At 53.7% G+C, this 18,986-nt stretch overlaps 2 long non-coding RNA genes across 3 annotated transcripts in view; one reads left to right on the forward strand and one right to left on the reverse strand.

Annotated features, from left to right (window-relative positions):
* The first annotated feature begins 751 nt into the window (after positions 1–751).
* LOC308066987 overlaps positions 752–18,986 on the forward strand; it is a 44,702-nt gene continuing 26,467 nt past the window's right edge. Inside the window, exons 1-3 of one of the 2 annotated variants that reach the window (XR_013929389.1) lie at positions 752–1,775; positions 2,991–3,253; positions 3,755–16,528. This is a non-coding gene — a long non-coding RNA (uncharacterized lncRNA). Of the gene's footprint in view, positions 1,776–2,990; positions 16,529–18,986 lie in introns of those variants that run through there. The other variant, XR_013929388.1, reaches the window with a different exon arrangement.
* Positions 8,337–17,963, reverse strand: LOC308066988. The gene is made up of 2 exons (XR_013929390.1): positions 16,521–17,963; positions 8,337–10,272 (listed from the first exon to the last, which is right to left on the reverse strand). It is a non-coding gene; the product is annotated as an uncharacterized lncRNA (long non-coding RNA).

Here is an 18,986-nt window from a genome sequence, read left to right on the forward strand (position 1 = left end):
AAACCCGGTGATACCGTGCCACGGCCTGATGCCAAGTGATCTGTGAGAATCCATAATAGCTGGGGGGGTGAGTTGGGCTGGCGATGAGGGGGGTTGTCATTGTCCCCTGTGCTGGGCAGGCTCAAGTCGGGTACCTTCGGCCATGCGGCTTTATGACGTGGGGACTGAGGCTGGGGGATGCAAGGCTGCTGGCAGTGCATGCACTTTGGGTACCAGTCCTAAACGTCAACAGGGCGAAAACCATCACACAAAGTCATGGCTTAAAGTACAAGACAGACCCACAGCAAATCCTTGAGCTGTCAGAGGCGTCAATGGCTCCAGCACCTCCGAGGCAGCAGCCGGCAGAGCCTCAACGGCCACCACCGGCACCGACCAAAATGCACCCATTCATGCTGGCTGCAGCAGTCCTTGCCATGAAAAGCCTGAGTGCACCCCAGAATCTCACTTCACATCACCGACCAAGCTTCCCTCCCACAGGTCACCCACCAGAGCCACGCCTGCATGAGAAGTTTCAAGTCCACACCAAAACAGCAGCGATCAGCGCAAGCTGCCACCCACCCCCTGCCCAGCCCAGCTCCCACCGCGCCAGCCCCAGCCCCTTCCTGGGGTTTGCTCTGTACAAGGTTCCACCTCCGTGGCCATCAGAAAGCCAGCTGGCCATCACAGGTTCATGATCGAGCTACAGGAGTTGTCTCCAAAGCATCACCTCTGGGGGACCAGCTGTAGAGAAAAGCCAGATTTCAGGTAAGTGCAAATTCAGCTGGTTTGGGGAAAGCACTTATGAACTATAAAACCCCAAAATTTGTTCCCCAAACTGTATAAGCTGCGCTGGGGAACCGTTATCAGGGCAAAACCGACCCATCCTCCTCTCACTTGCCTTGTCTTGGTATGAACGTGTGAGTGGGAGGAAAGTCAGCGCAGTCAGCTGAGCTACGGGAAATTCAGAGAGCATGGGGAAATACATGCATTAAAAAAAAAAAAAAAGAAGAGGGTAAATTCTGTGAAATTATATCAGCAATGAGAATTCTACTCTTGCTCTTGTATTGCAACAGAATTGCGCGGCTCGCTTTTGGCCTGGATGGTGTAACACTGGTTGGCGCAGCACAAGGCAGAATGTGCCCTTGGGGTGGCAAGTCACCGGCGCTGTGACTCACGGGGGTTGCACCCAGTCGGGGTCCTGCCCACAGCAATATGTGAGCAAAAGCAAAGCGTGGGGCAAGGGGAGGAGGCAGACGGTGCTGTGACTTCCCCGGCTGCTTTCTCCTCAAGGCAGGGCAGGTTTTGGGGTTCCTACCCCCGGCTAGCACAGGCAGCTCCGGCCCCAGCTGAGCCCCCGTAGCACAGCAGTCGGGGTGCAGCTCTGGGGTGCTGCGGGAAGGAAGGTGCTGGCTGAGCAGCACCCTCCTAAATCTGGAAGGCAAGGACTCTGCGGTAAATTAAACATGCAGTGAAGAATTGGCAAAGCAGCCCGCGCGCCGGCGCCTTGCTTTGTCTCGGAGTAATTTAGCAGGCTTTAATGAGAATTCGTTCACATTATATTGTGAATAGCCGCTTTTATGGGAGACAAGAGGTGATGAACTAGTCGGAGCGGAGACGACTGGCACAGATGCCACCATGCATCATCGCTCCCCGCTCCCCCTCGTGCCAGGGCTGCCGCAGAAGCACCCAGGGAAGGCTGGTGATGAGCAGAGATGGAGCAGAGGGAAGGGAAAGAGTGGGCTCAGCTTCTGCAGGGACAGACCCAACCTCTCCACCCCCTCAGGGTTGGAGGAAAGGTAACGGGGTTGTTCGGCTGTAGCTACAGGGCCAGCCATCCCACCGGTGAGTGGCACTGCCGTGATGCTCTGGGGACGCGGGGCCAGGCAGGCTCCCCACGGAGCAGCCCTGGGACCCCCACCACAGGGTGCTCCCACCTGCCACAGGGACAAGCCCGTGGCAGCGAGAAGGCTCGGAGGCATCGCTGCTGCCGGGGCCGTGGGGTCCCGGTGAGGGGGACGCTGGTGGCACCGTGCCCGCTGCCTCCGCCGGCGAGGACAGAGCCCCAGGACAGCTTTGCTTCAAGAGTGGCTGAGTCCATACAATTAGAGACTGATGCGAGGCGGCGGGATTCAAAACCCTAATTTGGCCTGATTAAAGCTTAATGATTCCAGCTTAATGATTAAAGAAATGCCCCAATTTCCTCTTTCCAAACAGCCCTCGCTGCCAAAACTCAGGTGGAGAGGACACGCATGGGGCTGCAGCTTGTAGAGACAACATGGAAAAAAATCCGGATTTCAATGGCTTGGGCACAGAGAGAAGGATTCATGCAAACAGATGAGCCAGTTAGCTAACGAAAGGGAGAAATTAAAGTGTTTTAATGAGGATTTCAGGATGAATAACAACCTGGCGGACTCTCAAGCAGAAGAGAATTGTTGTCTGCAGTAATTTGAAGGGCAGCAGAGTCCAAGCTGGTGAGGGCGGGCTGCAGCCCCAGCTCCCCCCATCGCCCCCCGCCAGGCTTGCCAGCCGAGCGTCGCAGGGCTCGGGGCAGATGCACAAGGGGCCACAACGCAGGAAAATGTTCCGGCTCTTTCCAAAAAGCACTTCAGCATCACGTGAGGCAGCTTCCCTGGAGAAGCGCAGGCAGAAAATAAAACTATCCATCTGCGCTCGAGCTCTGGACCCCATTAGATCGGCGATCGGTGGGGGGAGAGGGGGCGGCCTCAATTCACACAAGGTGCTCTCTTCATGAAAGCATCTTTTGATTATGTTATTGCAGCTATCAAAATATTGCAGAGTTCAGAGCATTCCTCAGGGATCCCCAAGCTCTTCAAAGACCAGAGGACTACGGCTGGGGAAAAAGAAGCCTTTAATTATATCGGCTTCCATGCTTGTTTCCGCCGTGGAGTTCCTTAAAAAAAAATGGGGTTTAATGAGAAGAAACACATATGGCTTCATTGTTCAAACACGGAAAAATAAAGCCGATTTTTTTTTTCTTCTTTTTTTAATAGATGTGCAAGTTTCTTTTAGGCCCTATGGTATCATCCAAGGCTGCATACCGCGGGGCTCTGGAGCACAGAAACCGTGCGCTGCGTAAATCAAAGCCCAGCTGCAGAGCTGCCCTCCCATCTCCACTCTGGGCAGAAGCTTTTCCTCTAAATCCCAGCCCAGCCCCAGCTGACGCTTCCACCATTCCCCATCGCTTTCACACGCTCCAGCAGTGTTTTCCTCCTTCCCAGCTACTCCAGACTATGCAAGACCCCATGGCAGGATGGTAAGATTTCAGCGGGGCATTCTGCCACAAACCCAGTCATTTTGTTCAGATGTTCATTTGAATTTAAATGTAAAAGGCTCATTTTTATCCCCAAACGTAAATAGCAAATAGCAGAGCCGTGTATTACACAACAGAAAGCATGGGCCAACCCTACATTTTAAAGAACATATTGAGTACATTCTTCTAATAAATGATCCTATCTAGCAATCTTAATTAATGGGCTAGCATGTAGTGCAGCCCGCTGAATAAAGTATCGCTATCAGATCTGCAATGCTTTTGGAAGCTTTGAGTACTAATAAAGAGTGTTTTGTTCAAGAACTCACAGGGAACAATTACAAATAATTGCCAAGAAGGGCGTGTGCCTCATTTAAGTGACTACATACTAAAAATGATGAAGCAGAGTTAAAAAAAAATATAAAATCATAATTATTATCCACAGTAAGAGTGCCTAGCTTTGACACAGCAATTTCTGTCCTTCCCCACCTCCCTCCCTGCTCCCAGTGTTTTGCAGGATGAGCAGGCTGGATTCTCATGGGGCTGCTGAGGAGTGAGGAAGTTTCTGTAACCACGCAATAAATCACAGCCAGAGTCTGGGATATAAATTTGGACATTCTGATATATGCCCTGATGTCCCTCCCAACGCCCGCCCCCAGCCCACGCATCTGCAGTTGTTTGCTGCGAAGCCGCAAATCTGCGAAGCCCCAACGCTGCTCTGCAAAAGGCAAGGGCAGGCGACGCTAGCCATGGCTGCAATCGAGCTAACGAGAGAGCCTGCTCATTAACGCACCAGCCCTAACGTTATGTTTCAAATGCACACAGCGCATGAAGAGCAGCGCTGCAGGAGAAGAGGAGCAGGTTGATCCCGTTGTTTTCTAGCCCAGCAGTTTTAAACCCGCCACGATTCTGTGAGTCTGTGATGCTGCTGGGACGTGCATCCCGGAGCGAGGGCTGCTCGGCACCGGCACCGGCGCAGAAGCAACTGTGCCTGTGGGGTAATGAGTGGTGAGAGCAGCCAGAGGCATGTGGTGTGAAGGAAAAGTAGCTACAGAGTTACAGACACCAGATCTCACCACATCAGACCTTTGCCCAACGTTTAATGTAAATGACAGCAGCCGCCTGCGCATTCATAGAATCACAGAATGGTTTCGGTGGGAAGGGACCTTCAAGACCACCCCGTCCCACCCCCCTGCCATGGGCAGGGACACCTTCCCCCAGCCCAGGTTGCTCCCAGCCCCATCCAGCCTGGCCTTGGGCACTGCCAGGGATGGGGCACCCACAGCTGCTCTGGGCAGCCCATACTAGTGCCACGCCAGCCACACGGTGAAGCATTACAGAAGTGATTTTGGTTTAAGATGCCTCCTTCCAGCCCACGTCACACGCCGGGTCGAGAGTTAATGAGTCACCCTGGAGGGGCTGGAGCTGCAGGAGGTGCACCCCGTGCCCCTCCAGCGGTGAGGCAGCGCTGAGCCTGCCTGTGCCGGCAGTACAGCCACAGAAGCTGCATCCCAACCACCAAGTCCTTCCACGAGGCTTTGCCTGAGAGATCCCTCACAGATCCCACTGGGATCTACTTTTCTAACCCATATGACAGCAAGAGGCAGAAAATTTATTTATGATGGAAAAAACAAACCCACAAACCAAACCAAGAAAACTCTTAAGAAAAGTCACTCACTGTAAATAAAAGATTTTCTGGGAATGTTTCCCCATCTTCCTCCCTTGAAGCTATGAAGCAGGCTGGGATTTTTTCACCCTTTTCCTGAAAATCAGGATCTCCATGCAAAGTTTGAGCTTCACAGGGGACCACATTCACTATCAAAATACTTCACCTGCGCCAACACTTACAATTAAACAAAAAAAATGGTTTCCCAGAAAGCATTAAAATCTACCTGAATTCTCTGAGTTTTAGACTTTCCTGATTCCACATTATCAAAAAAAAACACCCAAAAACCAAACCCCAGAGCTTTCCAGGCTGACTGCGAGCATGTCGTTTTCCAGCTGGAGCTGGGAACAGAGTAAAGACGGGCAGTGCCTTGGGAATTTCTCTCACGGCACTCGATATTAATATGTCCCCTTTAGTAACCTGCCTGCCTTGGTCCTTTCTAACAGTAAGTACGGTATCAAGTCAAGTCAAAGAAAAACCTTTAGAATGACCTCTCGTGGTAGAAGGACTTACAAAGAGCAACTTCTTGAAAGGTTATAGCTGTAGCATTGGCATTTTAGCTGCCAACTTCTTTACACTCCTTGCTTTACATGGCAACAGGGGGAAAAGTCTTAAACATACAGCAATTCCCTTCCCCAGTCAGCAGGACACTGGCACTACAATGCACAAATTAAAGCTCTGGCAATAACGAGCAGCGGAGATTGGAGACGTAGCCACCAATGCCAAAAAAGGCACATTTAAAGCCACCATAAAGACATAATTTTTCTGTGTTTTCACATGCAAATAATAAGCCAGGAGAGCAGCATCTCTGGCACGGAGAGCAAAGCAGGGTTCACAACATGCCGAGCCAAGTGTGTGGCTGATAAAGTTTAGCTGGAGAAAAGCTCAGACGTAGCATGTATGCCATCACGCTCTGGGTCTGGAGCCAACCCCATGCTGGGAGACCCCACATCTGGGGCACCCCCACATGCTCCCCCAGCACCACAATCCCCGTGACCACCCAGGGTTGGGGACAGAGGGGTTTGCCCCATCCTCCAAGCCAGAGAGCTCGCCTCTTGCTAAAGCCCAGAGCCGCCACACCTCGTGGCTCAGGATCTGTTTCCAGCGGGACACTGCGGCAGGCATCCCCGCCTCCGGAGCCTGCCTTCCCCCACAGCGAGCCAAAGCTGACACCTGCAATGATTCAGGGGCTGGTGAATCCACGATTAAAGGCCAGTTATAAATCCAGCTCACCTACCAGCCGAGGCCAGGGCAGAGCACGGGTCGCAGTGGGATTTAATGCCAACAGCATCGCTGCAGCCCCAGTGCCCGGTGAAGGCAGCACCAAGCTTGCAGCTCACGCATGCTCCTCAGCTGAGGCTGAAGATGTGCTCCCATGGCAGCCTGCACGGATGCAGGAGCAGTCTGTACGTGCTCACCGCAGGGCCCTTTCTTTTTAGGAAGGAGCTACTTCAAAGCTGCCAGAGCTCTGGGCTACGTTACTGCAAAATGCTTAACAAGTCCTGTGCCAGAAAATAGCTCAAATACTGTGGTAAAAGCCGCGGCGGCATCGGGGCCCAACATGCTCCACCTGCCCAGGAGATGCTCCCGGCGGCGCGTGGAGCCAGGCAGAGATGCAGCAGCAGGTCCTGTGTGGCCGGAGGAGGATTTACACAAGCGCTGTCGTACCCTGGGACCCAAACCAGGCTCCAGCAAGAGGCACGTGGTGCCATGTCCTGTTACTGCCTCTGCAACACGCACACGGGGTTTCGGCTACAAACATCTCAGTTTGATTTCATCAGGCAGGAATGTTGTGAACTTCAGTTTAAAGAACAATTTTTTTCTTGCAATTGCTTCTCCTGGTAGAAGTGGCTCAGTTTTTCAAGACTTGATTTTTTCCAAAATAAAATAAGAAGTTAACTATTAAAATGAAGTAACCCATTGCCACATTTATTTCCCTATTGCGGCGTTTCAGAACCTAGAATAAAAAAAGGAAAGGGGCACCTTTAAAACTTTAATACCATTTAAATGTTCCAGTCTCACTACTGCACCAGATCGTTCAGTAAAGTAGCTAATTAAAAAATGGCTGCTGTGATGACAGACTAGATTAATAGTTTTTGAAGAGCAGCCAGTGCACCAACTGCTCCTGTAGCCATGATGAAAGCTAATAATGTAGAAAATTCTGCCAATTCTTTTAATTCATGAATATTTAAGCCTGTGAAAAATCTGTCAGATTATAGCACTTTTCTGGTGATTTTCTGCTTAAGTACATTTATGGGCAAATGCCAGTTGCTCAAGAAACTTCAGTGGAAGTTTTATTGTTTGCATCGCCAGAGCCCTTTCCCCTCTCCTTCAGCTGTTTAACCCCTGCCAAGGCTGCCAGAGCCAGGCGAGCCGGCTGCTCCCGACAGGGGGGCATCCAGGGGGGCATGGGCACGGCAATGCTGTACCCCAGCTGCCCCCCTTGCCGGAGCGAGGGAATAGGATGACGCTTTTGGGTTACGCATCAGGATGGGAAGAAACCCACAGAAGATTCTCATTTAGGGACGTCTTTACTGCAAGAAGCAAAGAAATAATTGTATTTCTTTTTATAGGAGCGCAGTTCCCTTGTGTCTCCTGCCTGGGCTCTCCCCAAGGAGCAGGGGCCAGGGGAGCCACGGGCTTTTGTGCTCTCCCCATTAGCCCCGTGTAATTAGACAAAGGGGCTGGCAGCGGGAGCGCGAGCGTGGCCACGGCAGGTCCCGGCAAAGGGGTCGGTGCTGGCACTGGCCGCGGGCTCGCCTCCCAGCTGGCTCCAGAGAGCCCCAAAACAAGAGACTGTCTAAAGCCACGAGTGGTTTATTGGCAGCAGATTCCCTGGCAGTTCCTCAACATGCTCCTTACTGGTGGGCTGCACGCTGCTGCCGTGCCAGGTGACTCATTTTACAGCTATTTAAAAAATAAAAATAAATACGCCTGGTGGAAACGTAACCAGCTTCTCTGCTCCTTGAAGCGCTGGAGGCTGATGCATCCTGCAAGCGTGTGGCGCGGCGAGCACGGGGTTATCCTCGAGATCACCGCAGACGGGATGCTCTTTTCCATCATCTCCGGTACTTTTCCCAACAAACCGGCCTGGTTCTCGGTGCTGAACTGCAGACCTTGTTCTGTCAGCTAGAACTGGAGCAGAATAAAGTCAAGCAGGCAGCAACAGCAATGGCCCTTCTCCTCTTCTCCTTTCCCATCAGCAAAGTTTACCTGGGATGTGGGGGAAGAGCCATGGGCAGCACAGCGTGCCAGTGGGATGCGGCCACAGTTTGGTCCTTTGCTCTCCAGCCCAGATGCTCCCGTGGCAGGGATGGGCAGGTGGCAGGGCACGGGCAGCCTGCCCTGCACACAGGCAGCATGAAGGAGGGCAAGGTGGGGAGGGAGGCAGCAAAAAGTGGGGAGAAAAAAAAAAAAGAGATGCTCAATGACCTCATTTCAGAATATTTCAAGAATGTGAAACACAGAGCAGCTTTGAAACAAAAATGAGGAAACTCCACCAAAATTCAGAACATGTCACCTAAAGCTGAAAACATAGTTTATCATCCCAAAGGGCTGGCGAAAGGGAAGTCCACCATGGCGTGGCACGCCGGGAAGGCTCACACTTCCAAACCCTGACTCCACATCTCCTCCGTGCTGCCAGGCTGCATGAACCCTTTAAAATGTTCCATAACCATCACTGTGTAATTAAGTGCTTACAGGATTTACAAGTTCTTTGTTGCACGGTGGGGAACGGCTCCTTGAAAGCTCTCAGAGTTTGCTGGGTCAGCCTAACCCAAAGCTCCTCACCTCCAGGAATAACTGGCCAACCTGGGCTGTGCGAGTCCACTGGCGCTTGGGAGGAGAGGCTGCTGCCAGCTCCCTGTCCCACGACAGCCGATCAGGCAGCGCTCACGGGTGCTCTGTCCAGGTGCCACGCTGGGAAGGAGCTTTACGGGCCTGGGGGGACTTAAGACCTTCACTGAGGGCCGGGGTTTCTGCTTGGCTGCCGCGGGGATGCACGCATCCACAGTGGGATGGAGGCAAACCTGGAGCACAGCAGAAAAGGCAAAACCTCCCTTCCTCTCCTCGTCACAGACCTTCAGCCACTTACAATGTCACTTCAGCTGAGTAATAAGCAATTATGATTTAATTACTCCAATGCTCTTCAGCAGAATTTTCTGAATAATAATAGTCACTTTTATGGCACCTCATTTATCCTTCTTCCTCTTCATCTGGATTTATCCTGCACCGTGGTGAGTCTCGGCACCACCGGAGCCGCTGGAGCCGGTCACCTTGCCTCCCGCTCCCACCGCTCCTCCGTGCCTTTGCTCTTCCCATCACACCACCATTTGCCATGGCACGGCGGCAGCAGCGACGGCGAGTTTGCAGCCACACACACACCCGTCCTGGAAACTTGCGGCTCAGAGAGAACACGACAAGTGCCGCTAATTCATAAATATTTAACACCCAAATCTGCTGCCTCCTGATAGCTTTTCCCAGAGTTTCTATTCTAATACATATTCCACCCCCTTCCCCTCCCCACCGGCCCTCCTCAGGTTTTTTTCCCTTCCTCTTTGCCGGGCACTAATCCAAGTGCTGAGATGACTGTTTCACTTCCCTGCTGTCATCAGTTGTTTTTATCTTATCTGGACCGTGGATGCCAGTCAGCAACCCGCTGCGGTCTTTCCAGTTGAGTCCTGACCTCCGCAATCAGCCTCAAGATGTCCTGTAACAAGCAGATACGGTTACTCAACTTGTCCATCAGCACTTCTGGAGGGGGAAAAAAAAAAAAGAGAAAAAAAAAGAGAAAATCCCCACAGAGGACAGAGCTGACAGCTCAGGGTGGGGAGCTGCTGGGAGCACGGCAGCTCAGCGCTGGGCAGGCTGCTCCGGGAGGCTGGGCTGGGAATTCTGTGCCGAACGGGGCTAGTGGTGGTGCTGGTGCTGCACAAGCCCGGAGGTATGTGGGGGTTCCTGCGGGTGGGGATGCTGGCCCTGCTCCAGGACCCTTCGGCAGCAGGGCATGGCACAGCATGGCCTCCGAACCAGGGCGAGGGACACTTGCAGGACAAACTTCAGAGTCTCAAGGGGACTGGCAGCAGCAGGAGGATGCTCTGCCATCCTGGGAGTTCCCTGCCGCTCCCCACCCTACTCAAACTGCCTCTGGCACATCTGCTCCATGGTGTCCATGCTTGGCCAGACCTCAGTATGCTGTCCCCATCCTGCCTGGAACTGGGGTTATCTCCTTCACGGTGTCCCACTGTCAATCAGATCCCCCTTTTTCCTCCCAAACTGGTGCTTCTTCCCTCCTTCGCTGTGCTTTGCATGCAGGAGCACCCACGTATGGCCTGGCTGCAAGGAGGGGAAGAACATCCACCTGGCAAAACAGAAGGACACAGCTTTTTTCCAGCCTGCAAGATGCCAGTACCACCTGGATCAAGGGGGCTGGGACTGGCAGACCCCAGCGAGCACAGCAGGCAGCACCGGGGGCTCAGCCTGAACTCCAGCCGGGTGCTCAAAAGGAATCGGAGTGTTCCACGCTCTGCTGCGCTCAACCAGCAAAGCAGCATCATGCAAAGAGCCACACAGAGCAAGAGGCACCACCAAGAGTACACCTCCCTGCTCTTGAACACCCTTCCTTCTCACCACACTAGGAGCGTGCAGTTGGTACATCGTTTGTTGGACATTTCAAGCACACAGAAAAGGGTTGAGGTTTTCCCTCCAGAGTGGGAACCTAGATCTGGGGACTAAAAGACTTATTTTCTGAAGCTATCCTGTCTGGACTCTTGGGCAAATTCAATGTGTCCCCTTCTCCCTCATCCAGACCCCGAGGACTGAGGCCACCCTTTGCAAGACGAACCCCTTGGAGGGAGCCAACCCTTTCCCTGCACCTCACTGTCACTTGGGAAAGCATCAGCAGAGTTTATTGCTCTGACCTAGGAAAGCGCTCCTGCAGGCAGTGTGTCTCCCACTGCCCTGGGATATGTTCTCCTTCAGGTTGGACCAGTGCGAGTTGGGTGCCCTGTGGGGCCAGCCCAGAGCCTGGTGCTGCCGTGTGCCAAAGGGACACGCACAGCACCACAGAACGGGGATGCTCCCTGGTCATACGTTGAACACAGCAGCAGCAGCAGTGATTTAGAGCAGAGATTCGTTTCTCCCATCTCCCACGGCACCCAGCAGCAGAGTGAGCACCAGGAGCAGAGGGAGTGCTGGATGATGCTCCCTTGCGCCCTGCCCAGCCTCAGCTGCTCCGGAGCCAGCGGCTGCATCCAGACCATCGCCCTTCCCAACTGCCTCGTCCCCTTCCCGACTTGCCTCCAGCATCTCATAGCACCAATTTCCACAGTTAATTTATCAGTTTAATAACGGCATCATCAAGAAGGGTGAAGCAAGGCTAGCACTGAGCCAGCTCAACTTTATATCACCCAGAGTAAAAATGTCATGTAAGATTTACTCAACATGTATTTTATCAAAGTGCTCAAGCGCTGAAGTAAAAGGGCTTTTAGTTACAGCAGATTGAAGGGGGTGGCATGTGGGGAAGGAGGAGAGAACGGATGGATTTTAGCTCTGCCAGAAGCTCTTGTTGCTTTTGCATCAACATCTTTATTTTCTAAGAGAGGATTTAAGACCTTGTTGTGTATAAACAACCAAGACTAGAGGAACTCGAACGGTGAGGAACTGTAAAAGGTTATACTGAAAAATGCTATTAGTCTGCATGAAATAAGATTCTTCTTGGAAACATGACACTGAACATTTAAGGGAGGGGGAGGAATAGCTGTAAAATGGCTATAGAGAAGGGGTTACAAATTAAATATAATAAAAAGAATCCTTTTGAATGAGATCTTAATTTAACCTCAACATCATGACCATATATTTCAGGAAATTAATCCCTTGGCCTCCAATAAATCCAAAGTATAACACAACCACTTATGGTTCAGCAATGAGCCATTAGTATGGGCTACAGATCCTGCAAAACCACCAGACCCATTATTTAGGAACGTGCTGAATTACCCAGGTCTGATGCAGCTCATCAGCCACCGGGGCTGCCGGGCTGCCCGTAGCACTGGCCACGTCGAATACCTGCACCCCGGCCCCAGGGGTCTTCTGGCTTTTTTCTCTGCCCCGTCCCACCCCTCCCAGGACTTTGTTCCTGAGCAAACATCACACTCCCTGTCTGCAGGAATAACCTGGGAGAGGTCTCAGGGAGGAGGTCAGCCTCGCTCGGTGCCAGAGCCCGGAGGAAAGCCCCGTGGGGCAGTGGATGCCGTCCTGCCGGCGCCGTGCGGGGCTGCCAGCCTCTGCTAAACCAGCATTCATCCAGGGCTGGGTTTGTGCTGCTTTCAAAACAAAATAATTGGGGACAGAAGTGCAAGAGCAAACTTCCTCCGGAGCCTTTCCGAGCCCTCTCTGTTCCACTGCACGCGTTGCCAGCTTGGCACCAGGTTCTTCTGCATATGCCCCAAAATGAGGAAAGTAACTTCTAATGAGTCAAGAGTGTAACCTTGCTCTGAGAGCGAACATATGCCACCGCAGCTCCCTTGGCAAAGGCACTTGGAGCCAGTTGCTGGCGCTTCAGTGAGAGCTCTTCCCATCCAGGCTGCAGACACTTCAGGATAAGTGTCTTTCTTGATAAGGAACACGTAGACCAGGTGAAGAGCACTGAAGCTTTGCAAGCTTCAAAGGACCTGCTGGCAGAGGCTGCTGCATCCCTGCTTCATGTCAGAAGCAGCCGGCCATGCAAGCAGCCAGGTTTCTCCTAGAGAAATGTCCCTGCGAACCGATACGGATATTGAGGAGCAAGCGGCGATCTGGGTGGTGAAAGGCATCATTACAAACACCAGCTGCCCCGTGTGTTTAGACAGGGTGATAAAATCAGAGAGCACATGGACACGGACAGCTGCAAAGCCCCCAGCATAGCCTTGATTCTTGAGAGAGCCCACACCCTCTCCCCAGCTTTCCTTTCCAGACAGGAGAAAGCAGCAGAAGTGGGAATGTGTCCATCCTGATGGGCAGTCCTGCAGAGAGCTGGCCCGGAGTAGTTCAAGCTGGAAAATGTCTTTTTGACAGGGGAAAAAAACCACTTTGCTATCTGAAAGCTTTTTGGTCAACAGCACAAATGTAGGGCAAAAACCCAACCATAAGTCCAAGAGCATCCCAGGAAGCAGAAAAAAAGGCAAAAGTGCAATTTTTGATGGGGAATCACAAACAGATGGGGAGGACCTTCCACCAACAACTCTGCAGTCCAGCACACCCCTTTCACACGGTGCAACCCACCTCCAGGCTGGCTGACCCACCATGGGGCCGACAGAAGCCAGGTGACCACAAAACACCACACCAACCACCTTCAAGCAGCGAGTTTCCTGCATTTACGGCGGGATCTCCTATTTGTGGCCACACGAGGGGTTTCCCACCTGCAAAAATTGCCTGCAGTTGGAGAAGGCGTGAGGTGGGAACGAGGGGTGCTCTGCTTTCTCATCAACCACCAAAGTTCTCATTTATTGCACAGCCCGGTTCCCAAATCGCTCGCGTGGTTCTCGCTGAAGCGGATGCTGTGGTTTTCTTGTCTGAAATAAATTGCGCAACAAATTCAGCCCAGCGTTGAGAAGCATTAGCTAAAGCAAAACAGCTCTAATAGTGCTGGTCCTGTACGTCCCGCTGGGAGACTTTCAATTGATGGACTTACAAGAGATGAAATATTCAGTAGGATTAAGAATTTGGAGGAGGTGGAAATCAAAGTGAAAAAGAACACAAGTAAAAACAGCTTAATCCAGCCTTCTAGCACTAATTGTCATTGGGATTCAGGCTAAAACAAACACAACAAAACAAGCTGCCAATTTGAAAGGGGAAGGAAGAGGGTGAAGACGATTCCCATCGCATCGAAAGTAACCTTTTTATCTCCGCGCCACCGCAGACGGCAGCAGGCAGGCAGGGACCACTCCGTCCCTCCTGCCCTCACCATGGTCCATGCAGGCAGCCCGCCCCGGCTGCATGAGCAGGATCCATCCTTCCCCCACGGGCAGCGATGCCTTTAGCAAAGGTGCCACCATAAATGCCCCTGCCGGCTGGGCAGGAGCCCCCGGGCAGACCCCAGGCTCTGCAGACCCCTCTCCTCGCTCGCAGCCCTTGCGCAGGAGGAGCAGAGCCCAACGCGTTGCCCTCGCACTGCTGGGGCTGAGTCGCAGGAGAGGCAGATTATCTTACAGCCGAAGCCGAGTTATCCAACACTGCAATTTAAGTTGACAATTACATGGTAACCGACTTGCACACAAAGAGAGGCTCTGGAAGTATTCCCAGAATACAGAAGTCTGACAGTATCCACCCAATTTGTTGCAACAACAAAGAATACTGGAATATGTCCTTTCATTTGGCAGAGGAGTATTTCATTTTTTAAGGCTAGGTGGAGAAATTTAGCCTGCTATTTAAGGAGCATGTTGTGCCTTGAGAGTGACAAGCCAAGAGTTTCACTAGAAAGCCAAACTCAAACACAAATTGCATCCTGCCACCCAGAAACTAAATTGCACCAAAGAAAGAAATTAGCGGGGCCGCATCTTTTGTTAGGGCCTGCGTTTTCAGTCTTAGGAAGACAGAAGTGGGGGCCTCTTAGAGCTGCCTTGTATGTTCCCCTTCTCTGCATTAGCTCCAGGAAAAACAACATCCCAGCAAGTACCTTTCATTTTTTTAAGCCCTCCCTTCATGGCAAAGCTGGTTCATTTGCAGCTGCCTGGGCTGCTGGGACAGACCCAAGGTGGCAGCTAAGGGAACCAGCTCGGTTCACCCACTGGTGGGGCTCAGCACCTCCCCAGGGCCCCCAGCAGACAGGTTTCCAGGTTCCAGCTCAGGATTTGGGAGAGCTGTGACATGACCATTTGCTCTGCAAGTGTCAAGAAACCACAATGTCCCCGCTCACGTGGGGAGGTGGCAAGCCAGGGCTGATGGCACAGCAGCGACTGTGGGGACGCAGAAGGAACCACTCATTAATTTTCTCATGTTTTCCTGATAATTTTATATCAGGGTCTTCTATTAAATACATAAAAACCCAACAACCCCCCCAAATTCTATCAAGGGAGATTCTGTGTGCCAGAAGATAACCCTGGCAAACTATAACCCAGAGCACTTTGTGGGGCCACGGGCAGCACGTGCTGGCTGGGGAAGGAGCGCTCCGGCACCCGCTTTGGCTCTGGTGTAACACAAACAAGGAGGAATAAAGACTTTACACCCCCAGCACAGACATCCCTAAGACGACTTCCCCGTGTTACCCAACCCTCGGGCTGGCTGCGCGGGGTGAAGCAGGGGCGCTGACAGCCACGGGCTCGGCTCCAGGCACTCCCACGTCACTGAGCCCCTCCGCCTCCTTCAAAGATCTGTGTCAAAAAAAGGTTAGTGGCGCAGGCATTTCTTGGGATTTTTTTTTTTTGTTTTTTTTTTTTTTTTTTTTTCTTGTGGCCGTGCTTCTGGTGGAAATTAGTCAGCTTTCCAGAGCAGAAACCTCAAGCCATAGCCACATTTCTGAACCGGCTCATCACTGCCACCATTCCACAAACCACTTCCTTCCAGGTTACTGGCAGCTGGTCCCGGCAGGCGATTAAAGGGCAGGAGCAGGGCTGGTGGCAAGGGGCTGCGCACCCCCGCGCCTGGGCTTTGCTGCCAGCAGGCAGCTCCGGCACAGGGCGGCGGGACGTGGGCACAGGGCAGGGCGCACGGAGCCCGGAGTGAGGGAGGTGCGAGGTTATGGCTCCACAGGGCACTGCGGGCAGGCACGGCGAAGCCCTAAGGCAAACTCATGGGACTCGGCTCATCGGGATTCTGGTCACATCAGCCCCGGTCCAGCGCTGGGGTAGCCACAGATCCCATGCCGGCTCCGTCAGTAGCCCAGGCAGACCCATCTCATGCCTGCCTGCACAGGCAGCACAGCCCCCCCATCAAGGAGGCATCTTTCCTGGGGGACACCGGTTTTTATGGCCCTGCACATCCTTCCGGGAAGTTCAGAGGAGCTCAGGGACTCCTGAGCCACCGCAGGTGTCTGCCAGCAGCCCTGCCACCTTTGCCTCCATCTCAGGGTACTGGAGATGCTGACCCCCAGCACGGGGCTGGGTGTGATGCTGGGGCAGGCAGAGCCCAGGGTGCAGCACGCCCAGCAGCGCCAACCGCCTGCACCGCGCCAGCACACGGCAGAGAGGTTTCAGCAACAAGCTCTGAGCCAGAGCTGCTGACACTAACCCAGCACTGCCACGCTCACACTCCTTGCTTTTCCCCACGGAAACAAACCCTTGGCTCGGATTTTGGGTACAGGAGGTGTGGGTGAGTCCAAGGGATGGCACGGCACCAGCAGAGTCATGGCTGGCCCAGACACAGCCAGCTTGACACTCGCACTCGCAATGAGTGTTTCACAAGAACTCGCTGTGGATGGGAAAGTGCAGCACCTTGCTGAATCTGTCAGCTGGTGGTTTAGCAAACTGCTGCCCCGCCGCTGCTCCCCCCCTTCCCCTTCCCCTCCCTCCCTGCCCCACGCCTGCCCCGCTCCCCGTCTGCAAAGCCTTCCCACCTGGCAGAGCCAACCACTCCACCACGGGAGCTTTGCAGAACCTGGGGGTGGAAAATTTAGAGCAAAAGAAAAAGGGGAAGAACTTGAGGAATGCTCGGAGGAAACAGAGAGCACAGGGGCGGAAATCCTGTGCATTTGTCCAGCTCAGTGCTGTAGAATTGACACCAGGCTGAGGATGTGAACTGCCTGAGATGAGCACATCCCCCAAGCCAAGGTGAAAGTCACGGCAACCAGAAGGAAGGACACACCACCCACAATGCTGGCAAAACCCTCCTCCGAGTTTCAGACGTGCCAGGGGAAGCAGGTGTGGGCCCACTTCTCCTGGGCTGATGCAACGGTGCAGCAAAAGCCTGCGCAGAAGGATGGGAGTGAAATGAGAAAATGCCACCCTTTTAAACAGTCACCTTCCTCCTTCAGCCCTGCAAGGACACAGGCAGAGCCTGCAGCCACCAGCCATCCCAGAGCAGCATCACTGCTGGCTCCTGCCTGGGAGCCAGCCCTGTGCAGGACACATGGGGCTGCAGGGCAGGATTTATCCATGTCATCCACAAGAGGCAGGACCAAGGACCCAGCCAGGACATGAGGCTGTTTCAGCACCCAGATGAGTTTCTCAAATTACTCAACAGAAACCAGCTTTATGCTGGTGAGCCTTTGAGCAGCCACAGACTGGATTGCCTCCCACACTGTGGTCCAGGGGAAGCGGTACACTCTGTCCCTGTCCCCGTGTCCCCATCCCCCCGAGCTCAGCATCCAGGGGCAGGCACAGAGGGGAGAAGTGGGACCTGCTGCTCCCACAGGAGCGGCATCGGCATGGACCACTTGCACCCCACCTGCAGCCATCAGCAAGAGCATCGTTGCCCTGCGGGGACGCTGCCAGCTGCCCGACCATAGAGATTTGTTTTTAGAGAGGATCTCAGCCTGAGGGGGGAAAAAAAATAAAAAGACCCCCCAAAAAAGAAAAAAGAAAAGAAAAAGAAACCATGGCCACATCCTGCCTTAAACTGTCGCTCGTGATGTGTTATTTGCTGATGAGGATGCACGGAGAGTGGTGCTGGGGGCGGGAGCTCTCCTCCACTTGCCAAGTAACACTTCAGCTATGAGTCAATCGACCGAAGCCACAAATCCATTTGCTTATGAACACAAAACCACAGCAGCCCATGCTGCTTCTCAGGACCACATGTACCACCACGTGCCCGCCACTTTGCCCCGCTGCAGGGGGGCTCCCTGCCCAATGGGACACACTGCAACCGCCCCTGTGAGCTGACCCTGATGCCTCCCCGGCTGGGACCCCATGCCCTGTCCAGGGTCACTGCAAGGGGGCCTGAGCCCTCCCAGCACCAGGCTGCAGGGATGGGGCCGTTGCACTGCCGCAAGCAAGCTGGGAGGGGGAAAGTGGTGCCGGGTGCTGTCCCAGCTTCCCAGGTTATTTGCCCCACGGTGCTCCCGTTTTGCAGGCTGGGCTCCCTAGTCCATCACCGCACAGCACCACAGAGCAACGGCTCTGCAGAGCATCGGCCGTGCCCCTGCACCACGGAGCACAGCCAGCCTGCGCCCCCGCAGCCCCCACCCGCGCCTGCCAGCACAGAGGTGCTGCCACCCTCACGGGGCAGAGTTGGACCCTTCACCCATCGGTGTGGGGCTGGGTGGGGTGGAGGCTGGGACTGGGTAAGTCTCCTGGTATGCAGCGTTTTGAAAGCCCGGTGCTTTTCCCCTGTGGGTTAATAAACACTCGACGTGGGTGGCTTGTGACTCATGAGCTCCGATGCAGAGCGCTACAGGTGCTGCTAGCATGGAGAAATCCAGCAATACAACACTGGAAGAGGGGAAGAAAATCCTGAGCAATTAGAGGCTGCAACCGGGGGCCAACTGGGACCCCACGGGAGGTGCTAAGTGCTGTGGGAAGGGCACTGGGGGTCCCCCCCTTTGCTTCCTCCACCAAACACCCATGAGACAGCAAACAGCCACAGCATCACAAGCCCACCCTGGCCCACCCTTCATCACCCATCAGATGATGCCGTGGGGTGTGAGCAGTGCAGAGGGCTGCCGGGACATTGCAAAATGACTCCCCCGGGGCTGTTCATGGGGAACACCACCACTTCATCGCCACATCCAAAGCACACCTGCTGCAAACAGCTCTCCAACCGCAGGCAGATGGAGTGGGGCAGCCCCAGAGAGGGTCTGGGCAGCTTTATGCATCACAAACACCACTGGTCCATGCACTGGCACAGCAAAGCATCCCCTAATGAACACGCAGTAGTTGTGAGAGAGGCTCAGAGACCACACGTGCACCATGCACCCTTCCTCCAGGCTGCATGAGAAGGGAAAATAACCGCCGGGTGCTGCTCAGTGACAGGGAGCCAAGTGCCCCCGCGCACCCGCAGGCACGCACCCACGCCCCGCCATCACCGGGACGGCGCAGCCTCCTCAAAACCGGGCCTCAGGTTCACACGACGCAGCATCTCCTCCCTGCGAGCCAGGGGTTATGCTCTGCAGCACAATTAGGAGGAGAAAAACAATTATGCGGTAGCAAAACATGCGAGAGAAACAGC

This window comes from Falco punctatus, assembly GCF_963210335.1.
Source record: "Falco punctatus genome assembly, chromosome: 7".
In the NCBI taxonomy this organism is placed as follows: Eukaryota; Metazoa; Chordata; class Aves; order Falconiformes; family Falconidae; genus Falco; species Falco punctatus.